We start from the raw sequence: 11,127 nt of genomic DNA on the forward strand, positions 1-11,127 counted from the left end.
TTGGAAAAAAATGATCTTCTAACCACTTTCTTCAAAAAAAACTTATTCCAAACATAGTAGTGCCTAAGTACTTATTAATTGATTCCAGAAGTCACAATAAGTGGCAAAAAAACAAGAAGACCAAATGCATTTTTCCCATAAGGAGTACACCAAAGGGGCAAGTAGGGCTTCTTCCCGTGAAGAAACGAGCCGGCTCAGCCCAATTGGGCTCCTCTCTTCTTGATCCTACTCACTTTATGAGAGGAGCTACAATCTTTATACTCTCTCCACTATTCTCTCCACTATGTAAGTTTCCCAAGGGCAGTAGAGGAGTCCTAGATGTGCTTTCTGCTAACCAAGGCTTGGCAGCCATCTGGCAACACTGCCAGGAGACTTGGGTCCTCCACCTCCCCTTCCACCTCCCACCTAGGCTCCCTCACTGCTGCCACCACCACTGTTCCTGTTCTTGCTACCACTGCTGCTCTTGCTACTGGGGCTTCTCTTCCTGCTGAGCAGACTAGTTGCTCCAGGCCCGTTCCAGTACCCCTTCCAGTACTACTATTTTGAGAGCCAGGAGAGTATATGCTGTAACCACATTGTCCCACTAGAAGTACATATGACCTGCATACACAATCTGAGCATCATGGACTCCAAGATGAAACTCTTGCATACTAATCACCTGTACAGCTGTCCACCATGAAGGGCAATAGCAGTGGTGAGAGGAGCTGGGCAGTAAAATTAGCCTATCTCACATTCTTACTTCTCAACCAAGACAACAACTGAGTGTGATTAATGCTGAGCAAGAGTCAAGTGCTAAAGCATTTTTTTCTCTCTGAAATGCATCAAATACCAAATTCAACAAATTTTGATGCAGAAGAATGCTGAGATACCACTGTAAATTAAAATTATATAATATTTTACCACAGATGTGATCACTGAGGTAAACTGCCAAGTATCAATATTAATGAAATATAAAACAATAAGAACAATGATGCTTGACAATAAAAACTTTTGTACAAAGTTCAAAAAGAAAATGGATTCTTTATTGATTCAAGATTCTTGAGACTGTCCACTTTGCATATAGCATTGTACTGACTGCTTTGAACCCTAGCATATTATAAGTTATCATTTTAAAAAAATCCATGATCATTTGAAAGAGATGGAACTAGATATCCACAATGGAAAAAGAAAGTAGATGAAAAATGCATGTTACCCAAATCACAATATGAAGTGGACTTGGCAAACTTAAAATAAGTACTATATATTGATCATTAATTGTAAAACTTAATAAGAGGAAGACATTAAATTATATCATATTACTGAAGTTACACAATAATTTCAATAACCTCAAATTGTTTCTTGCTGCAAGTATTTTTAACATTAATATTCTCTTAGCCTTAATTGATCAAATATGGACAGAAGCAGCTACACCCAGAGAAAGAACACTGGAAATGAATATAAACTGCTTGCATTTATGTTTTTCCTCCCGGGTTATTTATACCTTCTGAATTCAATTCTCCCTGTGCAACAAGAAAACTGTTCAGTTCTGCACACATATATTGTATCTAGGATATACTGCAACCCATTCAACATGTAAAGGACTGCTTGCCATCTGGGGGAAGGGGTGGAGGGAGGGAGGGGAAAAATCGGAACAGAAATGAATGCAAGGGATAATGCTATAAAAAATTACCCTGGCATGCGTTCTATCAATAAAAAATTATTTAAAAAATAAATAAATAAATAAATAAACCAATAAAAAAAACATTAATATTCTCTTGATGATTCTACATCATAGGATAAAGTATTAATTTAGAGTGATAGAATAGTTTAGAGTCACAGAACATTACCTTAGAAGAAAAAAAATGTGGATGACTTGATATAAAGAGGCATGGTGGGCCTAAGCAGGGTGTAGCACATTATCAATGATGGCTCATAAGGTAAAAATGGCATAAAAGCTACATCTTCCCCACACATACAAAAATGTTTATAGCTCTTTTTGTGATGGCAAAGAATTGGAAAATGAGTGGATGCCCATCAATTGATCATGACTAAGTTATGATATATGAAAATAACAGATTATTATTGTTCTATAAGAAATGATAAACAAGTTGGTTTTAGAAAAGCCTGGAGAACTTTACCTGAATGGATGGTGAGTAAAGCAAACAGAAATAGGAAAACATTGTACACAGCAAGATTGTGTGATGATCAGTTATGACAGACTTGGTTCCTTTAAACAATTCTTTGATTCAAGGCATTTCCAATAAACTTTGGATGGAAAATGTCATCCGCATCCAGTGAGAGAATTCTGGAGACTGAAAGGTATGAGAAATTAGGTTTCCACAGACTTGTGGAAGGACTGAAGGGAGGGGTGATTCTATCTTGTTTGGACATCTTGAAGATATGTCCAGTCAGTTAAGGAACTGGCTAAACAACAAAGGGCCTGACAAAAAAGCTCAGGCTTAAACTAGCCCAAACAGGCTAAGATCAAACATAGGGCACAAGCCTTTTGTTATGGAATGGGCCAATAAGGAAAATTGTTAGAGAGTTAAGAATCAAGGATGACACCAAGATTATAAACCAGGATGACTAGAAAGTTGTGTCCATTACAGAAAAAAGAGAAATTAGGAAAAGAAGTGGCCTTGGGAATAGTATAAGAGTTAATGTGCAGAATTTAGATGATAAAAAAACTTAACATTTTAAGACAAGTAAATACTATCGTATAGATATGACTGAGATAGATGAAATAGGACTTAGAATCAGAATATGACAGTAGAAAGGTAAATTTCAAAGGATCAGTTTCTCAGAATTGGAAGGGATCTCAGAGCTAAATCCATACTTGAACTGTAATTTCTGTAACATCATCAATAAGTGATTATCTAGGTTAAGTGTGCGATCTCTAAAGATGAAGAAACTGCTACTTCCTGAGGCCAGTCAGGCAGCAAGCATTTATTAAGCTCTTATTATATACCAAGCACTGTGCCAAGTGCTAAACATAGAAATATAAACTAAAAAAAAAGATTGTCCCTACTCTCAAGGAAGAAATGGAAAGATGAGAAGGGTGGAAGGCCATAGATCCTGAAGAAAGTGTTAGAAGGCAGTAGCAGCCTGGGGCCACCATCCCACTTTTTAGATATCTCTGATTGTTTTCTTTCAGAATCATTTAGAGTTGAAAGTAATCTTAGATCTATCTTCTAGTTCAACCATCATCTTTTATTTATGGGGAAATGGGACTCAGAGATGCCTAGGGTCACAAAAATAGTAAGGACTAGAGCTAAAACTTGAACCTAAGTCCTGGTGATGACTCCAAGGCTAATGCCTTACAATTAGGTTTCTGTAGCTTCTACCTGTGATTCCTTGTTCTGCCATATTAGACAAAATTGATTAGTTTTAATACCTCTGCCACATGGCAGCCCTTCAAATACCTGAAGCCATTCACAGATGGATAGGATAGTATTGCCCACAAGTTTTGTCATTTCCAGGTTAAGCAATTTCAGTTACTTCAGTTGATTTTTCTATGTTATGGTCTCCATTTGCTTCATCATACCACTATTTACAATACTTATATGAATTAGTAATATCAGTAATATAGTTACCTGACTTTCTTCATTGTTGTTGCTGTGTGACTGCCTCAGCACTGTTTCTAAAATGCATTTCCTTGAGGATATATCTTTTAAAAATAAGCAAAAACCAAAAGAGAGGCAAAACCATAGAAAGCTACTTTGGTGAGAGGGAAGATCAGAATACAAACCTAGAAGAGAATAATAAGAGCAAAATGCCTACACGTAAAGCCTCAAAGAGGGTATGAATTGGTCTCAAGATCAAAAGGTTCTCTTAGAAGACCTCAAAAAAGATTTTAAAAATCAAGTAAGAAAGAAAAAAAATTGGGAAAAGGAATGAGAGCTATTTTGATGTGAATTTTTACAACTGTCTATTTTTTTTGCATTATTTTTTCATTACCTCCCTAAAATGCATTATTGTAGTAAATATACCATGTAACTTCCAACAGTTACTCCTTTATTCCATTGTTTCTAATTTTTTCCCTCAAATTCATTTCATAATCATATTAAAATCTTTATTTTTTTTTTAATTTGTGAAGACTATACTAATACAAATTCTGTTTTCTCTTCTAGCCCTAGGTTTATATGAATTTGTTAAATCTGGGAGCAATACATCTAGCTATTAGAAATGTATACACAATTTTAAGAATACTCACAAACTATTTGAATTTTCATCTTTTAAACAAGATTTAATTGTTCAAAGATTCATTATCTCTAACTATAAATTGCATTTTTCTAATAAAACTTGAAGAAAATTAAAAGAAAAAAAGAAATGAAAGCTATACAAGAGAATTATTGGGGGGGAGGGGGAAGTCAACAACTTTGGGGAAAAAAGCCAACCACTTAGAAAAGGAAGCACAGACATTGACTGAAGAAAACAATTCCTATAAAAACAGATTTGGCAAAATAGAAATTATATATATGTAAAACAACAAAAAGGTTGTTTTCTTTAATGTGTGTGTGTGTATTGTTTTCTTTAATGTATGTGTGTGTGTGTATATATATATTTTCTTTAATGTATGTATGTGTGTATGTGTGTATATATATATATATATATATATTGTTTTCTTTAATGTGTGTGTATATTGTTTTCTTTAATGTATGTGGTGTGTGTATATATATATATATTGTTTTCTTTAATGTGTGTGTGTGTACACACACACACACACACATTAAAGAAAACAATTCCTTAAAAATTGAATTGATCAAATGGAAAAAAATAAACCACTGAACAAAGCAACTCCTTTAAAAGTACAATTGGAGGGGTAGCTAGGTTGCTCAGTGGATAGAGCACCAGCCCTGAAGTCAGGAAGTCTGAGTTCAAATCTAACCTCAGATACTTAACACTTCCTGTGACTCTGGAATTAACTTAACCCCAATTGCCTCAGCAAAAAAAAAAAAAAAAAAAAAAAGTGCAATTGGCCAAAAAAGGTGATAAAAAAGCTAGAAGGAGAAAATAATTCATTTAAAATTAGAACTGGACAAATGGAAATGAATGACTTCACAAGACATCAATAATCAATTAAATTTTTAAAAATAGAAAAAATAGAAGAAAATCCGGGTTGGAAAAACCAACCTGGAAAATAGATCTAGGAGAAATAATTTAAGAACTATTGACTTACCTGAAAGCTTCATTAAAAAAAAAAGGGGGAGCCTAGATAACATCTTTCAAAAAAATCATCGAGGAAAACTGCCCTGATATCTAGAACTAGAAAGTAAAATAGTTATTGAAAGAATCCACCAATCGCCTCCTGAAAGAGGGCCCAAAATGAAACTCCCAAGAAATTCTGCAGCTAAATTCCAGAATTATCAGATCAAGAAGAAAATACTACAAAGTCAGAAAGAATTAATTCAAATATCAAGGCGTCCCAATCAGAATTATCTAAGACCTAGCAGCTTCCACATTAAAGGATTAGAGGGCCTGGAATATAATATTCCAAAAAGCAAAGGAGCTTTGACTACAACCAACAATCAACTATCCAGCAAAACTGAGCATTATCTTTCAGCAGAAAAGATGGACATTCAATGAAATAGGGGATTTTCAATCATTTCTGATGAAAAGACAAGAGCGGAACAGAAAATGTGATCTTCTAATACAAGACTCAAGAGAAGCATAAAAAGGTAAACAGGGAAGAAAAAAATGTTACCTAAAGGTTATAACTTTTTACATCCCAATATGGTAAAATGATACTTGTAACAGTTAGAAGGGGTATACATAGAGAGAGAGTATGAATATAGATTGACTTTAATGTGAAGAAGTAAGGAAAAATTAAGGAGTGAAAAAAAGGATTGTCCTGGGAGAAAAGGAAAGGGGAGATAAAGTGAAGTAAATTAAGTCATGAGAAGAGCCACAAAAGCTATTACAGTAGATAAAGAAGGTCCAATTTTTCTATAGAAATTTGTCTTACCCTATAGGGAAGTAGGATGGTAAAAAGGAAAAAAAGGGGAGACTGATAAAAGGGAGGACACATTGAGGAAAGTGGGGATCAGAAGCAATACACTGATGAGCAGGGAAAGAAAGGTGGGGAAAAAAGTACAAACAAGGAAAAACAGGATGGAGGGAAATTCAAAGTTAATATATTACTGTGAATGTGAATATGATGAACTCACCCATAAAATGGACATCAATAGCAGAGTGGATTAAAAGTCAGAACCCTACAATATGTTAATTATAAGAAGCACATTTGAAGCCAAGAAATACACATAGAATAAAGGTAAAACCCTGGAACAGATGATGTTTCAGCTGAATAAAAAAAAGCAGTAGTAGCAATTCTAATCTCAGACAAAGCAAAAACAAAAATAGATACAATTAAAATAGATAAGGAAATAAATTATATCTTGCTAAAGAGTACCATAGATAATGATGTAATAGCAATATACCAAGTAGTACAGCATCCAAATTCTTGGGGGGGAAGGGTAAGAGGAGGAAAAGAGATGGTGGTGGTAGTAGTAGTATGAGTAACATGAGACCTAGTGGCACATTTCAGAATCACCTTAAAGGAAAAAGTAAAAATGGTTAAGAACAAAGTCTTCAGAGTCCTTGGCAACCTGAGACCTCCCAACATACTTTTCTCTATACAGGCAGCTGGTGTGTTTGTAAGTCAGAAAGGCACATCGACTACTTGCTACTTTGACACAGCATATAACAACAGTAGGGAAAAAATGGTGAAGGATGACTGATATATTACTTTGTACTATAACATATACTTATCTACTAGTTATATATTATATTTATACACTAAGTATTTACACTTATATATTATAATTCATATGAATCACAAGCAATTGAGCCCACCTATTTGTTTCTGTTTTGCAAGATCGACAAAGGAGGCCATTAATAGACCAAGATTAGAAATATATTCCATATTTCTTCTGTGTGTATCATCTATTCCCATAGGATAAACAGAAATTGGGGAAGAACATCTTTTGGCAGACTTTTAATGTGTTAGATATATGTTTGAAGAAGACAGCATATTTCCTAATTATCCAGGTCAAGTTCACTATTCAAGCCTATGTCCATGAATCTCAACATGAAGTCACCTATCAATGTTACAAATGTATTCCTCCTAGTATCATTAATAGGATTCCTCACATCTGCTAACATCTAAGTCTTCCTCACTCTTGGAAATACCACAATATTGTTAGATATAATCTAATTTAGGGATGTATTTTCTTTATTGATGTTAATATTTCAGAAATATCACTTTTCTACACTTTGGGTTAATGTTGTTTTGTACTTAAGATATAAAAATCCGTTTCCACAAAGAGCTGATTTACAGGAAATCTTCCACCCTTCAATTTTCTATGATGTGATTCTTTAAAATGACTCTATTAACTAATTCAAAACTAAAGCTTATCAATTAATTTTTCCTTGTTTTAGGAAAAGAGAAATCCTTGTGGCCTTGGGTATTGAAATATAGAATGAGAACTCAATAGTTCTTATTCTGCTACTTTTTAACATTCAAGTTATCATTCCTCAATCTGTACATTAAATGATAATGGCTGCTGCAGGTATACAGAGAACATAAATGAAATATTATACTTCTTTGAAAAATATCTATACTCAATTTTTGTAGTACAAGAAAGGATGAAAGTGAATATTACAGAGAGGCATGTAAAGACTTAGAAGAATGTGCAGAGTGAATTATACAGAACCAGGAAAACAATGTATACAATCACAACAACACAGAAATGGAGTAAATTGAAATTAAATGCTGTAAAATTATAAAGACTAAGCTTTGCTCCCAGAAAAGAAAATGTACTTCCCTCCTTACTTTAAAGATTTAGAGTAACAGATGAAGACTATGGGTGTGGAGTACTGCATATGTCAGACTAGGATCTTATTTGGATTATTTTTGCTAAGATGTTTATTTTTTCTTTGTTATTCTTTGTCATAAAGGAAGACTTTCTAATTAGAGGTATATAGAGTTATATCAGGATATCTAGATGATGTAAAGTCAAAAATAATTTTATAGAAAATGTCTCTATTTCATAAATGTGAAAATTTTGTTATTTTGTTTGCTGTACACTGATATACAGAGTAACACTTTGAACATTAAAAGAACCTGTATGCCTGTATAATTCAAATTACGTTTTTTGAGCACAATGTAGCAAGGCACTGTGCTACTGAGATTTGAACATTACTACTTTTCTTGGCTTCTCTAAACCATCAAGGAATCAAAAAAAAAAAAAAAATGTAGCTTCTTTGCCAAAAAAAAAAAAAAAGTTAAACCCAGTGGTAATTCATGAATGAATTATCACCATTAAAAATTGTGGAACTCATTCTTCACTTTCAGTTTCTGAACTTTCTAAATTCTTCCCTATTGTTTATTCAATATTTTATACAAATATAATTTTTCTATATAAACGATTATCAACTAAAGAAGGTCAAAGAGAGACATGCCCTCAATAGTAAGCTGTCAAATCAATCAACCAAGTATTAATTCATGTGATGTAGTAGAAAGCCTTCCCTGGGCCAGTCTTCTCTGAAAACCTCCATGGACCTCAGTTTCATAATATGAAAAATGAAAGGGTTTGTTGGGTATAAGGATATAGAGAGGATGCAGAATAACAGGGAAAACTACAGCAAAACATAACAACCTCCTCCCACAAATACTCTTTTAAACAAATGCACTAGACTGCATTCTGTTGGAGATATACTATAAGAAACAATATATATTATGCACATATAGATCCTATGCTACCTTAAGAAGAGTATGTCTAGGCTGCTAGTGATGAAAGAACAAGTTCTAACTTAATTTTTGTTTTTAAATACTATTAAAGAACAACATTTGTTCTGAATAGTACTGCATTTCTTTTGTTTTCCTAACTTTAATTTTGATTTAGCAATGGATTGCAATTATTGTTAACACAGTATATGTGATTCTTTTAATTTTACTATTTACAAATGAGAAGTAATATCATACTAGATAGAGTGCTGGACTTGGAATCGAAAAGAACTGGGTTCCAGTGAAGCCTCAGATTCTTACTAAAATGTCCATTTTCACAGTCACAGCTTCAGGCAACTCACAAACAAGTTTTAAATATTTCTTTGTCATACAGATGTATTTGCCAAACAGAACATGTTTACATTACAATCTTAATCTTCAAAAGAAAGGTTCAATTTTGACTATTCTAATTCTACCTATTCTGTATACTACTGAGCATACATTGATTTAACCAAATGTATTCTTCATGCAACTGAAGAAAAAATACATTATTATTGTAGCATAGATTCTTAAGCCACAGTCACAATGATCAACAGATCATATTAAGAGCAAATATCTCAGGAAAATGACAAGAGTATTTAAAGACTACCACCATCAGAAGTTATTTTCCAACACAGAAGTAAAAGAGAAAGGCAACATGGTATAATGGAAAAAGCAATGGTTTTGGAGTCAGGAAATCATAGTGTCCATCTCCAGTTTTACCACTGTATGATCTTGGACAAGTTACTTAAAGTGAGAATGTACAATGAAGTTGGACTGGATGATCTATAAAGTCCAAAATCTATAATCCTATGTTATATCACCAGATCCAAACCCTTTAATCAAGGACCAGTTAAAATTCTATGCCTTCTTAACAGTCTTTTCCGATCATTTTAATTCAGTTTATTTTCTCCTTCGTCTAACACAGCATTTTTACAATTTATTTTATATTAGTCTAATATATATATATGTTTCCCCTTAAACGGTTACACTTTGCTCATCAATTAAATTTTAATTCCTTGAGAGTAGAGAACTTTTTTTATATATTCCTCACAGAGCCTAGCACAGTGTATTAAAATAAACATGGTATTTTTAATGAAAGAAAATACTTTAGAACAGTTTGCTTGGTTGGTGGGAACTGACTACCAGTATAGGAGTGTCACAACAGGAAGAATGTTACTCAAATAATTTTTTTATATATTTAAGGCCCGTTTATTCATTCATCCAACAAGTAAGGGCGTCTTCAGTGCCAGCCACTGTGCTAGGAAATTAGAAAAGGAAAAACAAAAACAGTCCCAGACCTCAGAGGGCTTACATTATACAGACAACAGCATGAAAAAAGGATAAATATTTTAAAATATGCTAAGTATATAAAAACATTTGCACAGAGCAGGGCGGTAGCAACTAAAGCGGGAGGGGGGTGGAGGGGCTGCGGGAAGGGGACCGCTGGGACAGATAGTGGTATCACTATAACTTCGATTATAAGAGGTACTAGACTGAGCCTTGAAGAAAGTTAAGGACTTTACAGGACAGAAGTAATTAAGCTATTCCCAGCTTTATCGGTTCGGGAGGCTGGGGCAAGGGGGAGGGAAAAGGGAAAACTTGTGTAAAGGTAAGAGACAAGTAATGATCGGGGAACAGAGTGTGACGGGCTTAATTCTGAAGATGCCCAATCACTGCAGGTTAAGTTAGCTAAAGGAGATGAGGAGATATAACTTCCATTTTAAAGAGACAGGTAAGGACCCGCCCTTCAAATTTCAGGTCCAGGTTTCTGTCTGTGGTGGGATCTCAGTCTCCAAGCCCACTGAAAGAAGCCGAAAGGGTGGGGGTGGGAAGAGGCCTCTAATCCCGCAGCGCCGGGAGATAAATGCAACCTAGAAAGCAATCGAGAATGGACAACTACAGTGACTGGACTTCCCGGCCAGAGGCGGGTCCCCGACCTCACCTTCCCGTTCTGGAGGTGCTGGCGGGCGGACAGACGAGCTGGCTAGCAAGCTGTCACGAGTCCCATCCTCCAGCGTCTTCCGGTTCCCGTAGGAAGCTAAGCAACCGGGAGACAGGAAGTCCCGCCTCCTAACTCGAACCGGGAGCCGACGTCAGCACGCTTTTCGGTTCCTGGAAGGAGATGCCCGGTTCCTGGGAGAACTACTTGGGCGGAAGACCCCAGCGGAGGAGAACGCGCATGCGCATAGGCAAGGGAACCCAAGGACCTGAGGGAAGGGCGGGGCAATGTGTATGTTAAGAAATGACCTGCGCAGGGATCTGCGTGGGCAGAACTGCGTTGCAAATCTTAGAAGTGTTAATTATCTAATACTCATAGTTATGTTCACATAAATCAATCTACGAGTATCTTTTAAAAAAAATTAAATTTACTTTCAATTCCA

At 35.0% G+C, this 11,127-nt stretch overlaps 1 protein-coding gene across 2 annotated transcripts in view; it reads right to left on the reverse strand.

Annotated features, from left to right (window-relative positions):
- The window catches only part of TBCE (tubulin folding cofactor E), an 82,645-nt gene extending 71,826 nt beyond the window's left edge, over window positions 1-10,819 (reverse strand). Inside the window, exon 1 of one of the 2 annotated variants that reach the window (XM_051993559.1) lies at window positions 10,689-10,815. The gene's annotated coding sequence lies outside the window, so the exon portion shown is untranslated. Of the gene's footprint in view, window positions 1-10,688 lie in introns of both variants that reach the window. The other variant, XM_051993558.1, reaches the window with a different exon arrangement.
- Window positions 10,820-11,127: the final 308 nt, after the last annotated feature.

This window comes from Antechinus flavipes, chromosome 4, assembly GCF_016432865.1.
Source record: "Antechinus flavipes isolate AdamAnt ecotype Samford, QLD, Australia chromosome 4, AdamAnt_v2, whole genome shotgun sequence".
Lineage (NCBI taxonomy): Eukaryota > Metazoa > Chordata > Mammalia > Dasyuromorphia > Dasyuridae > Antechinus > Antechinus flavipes.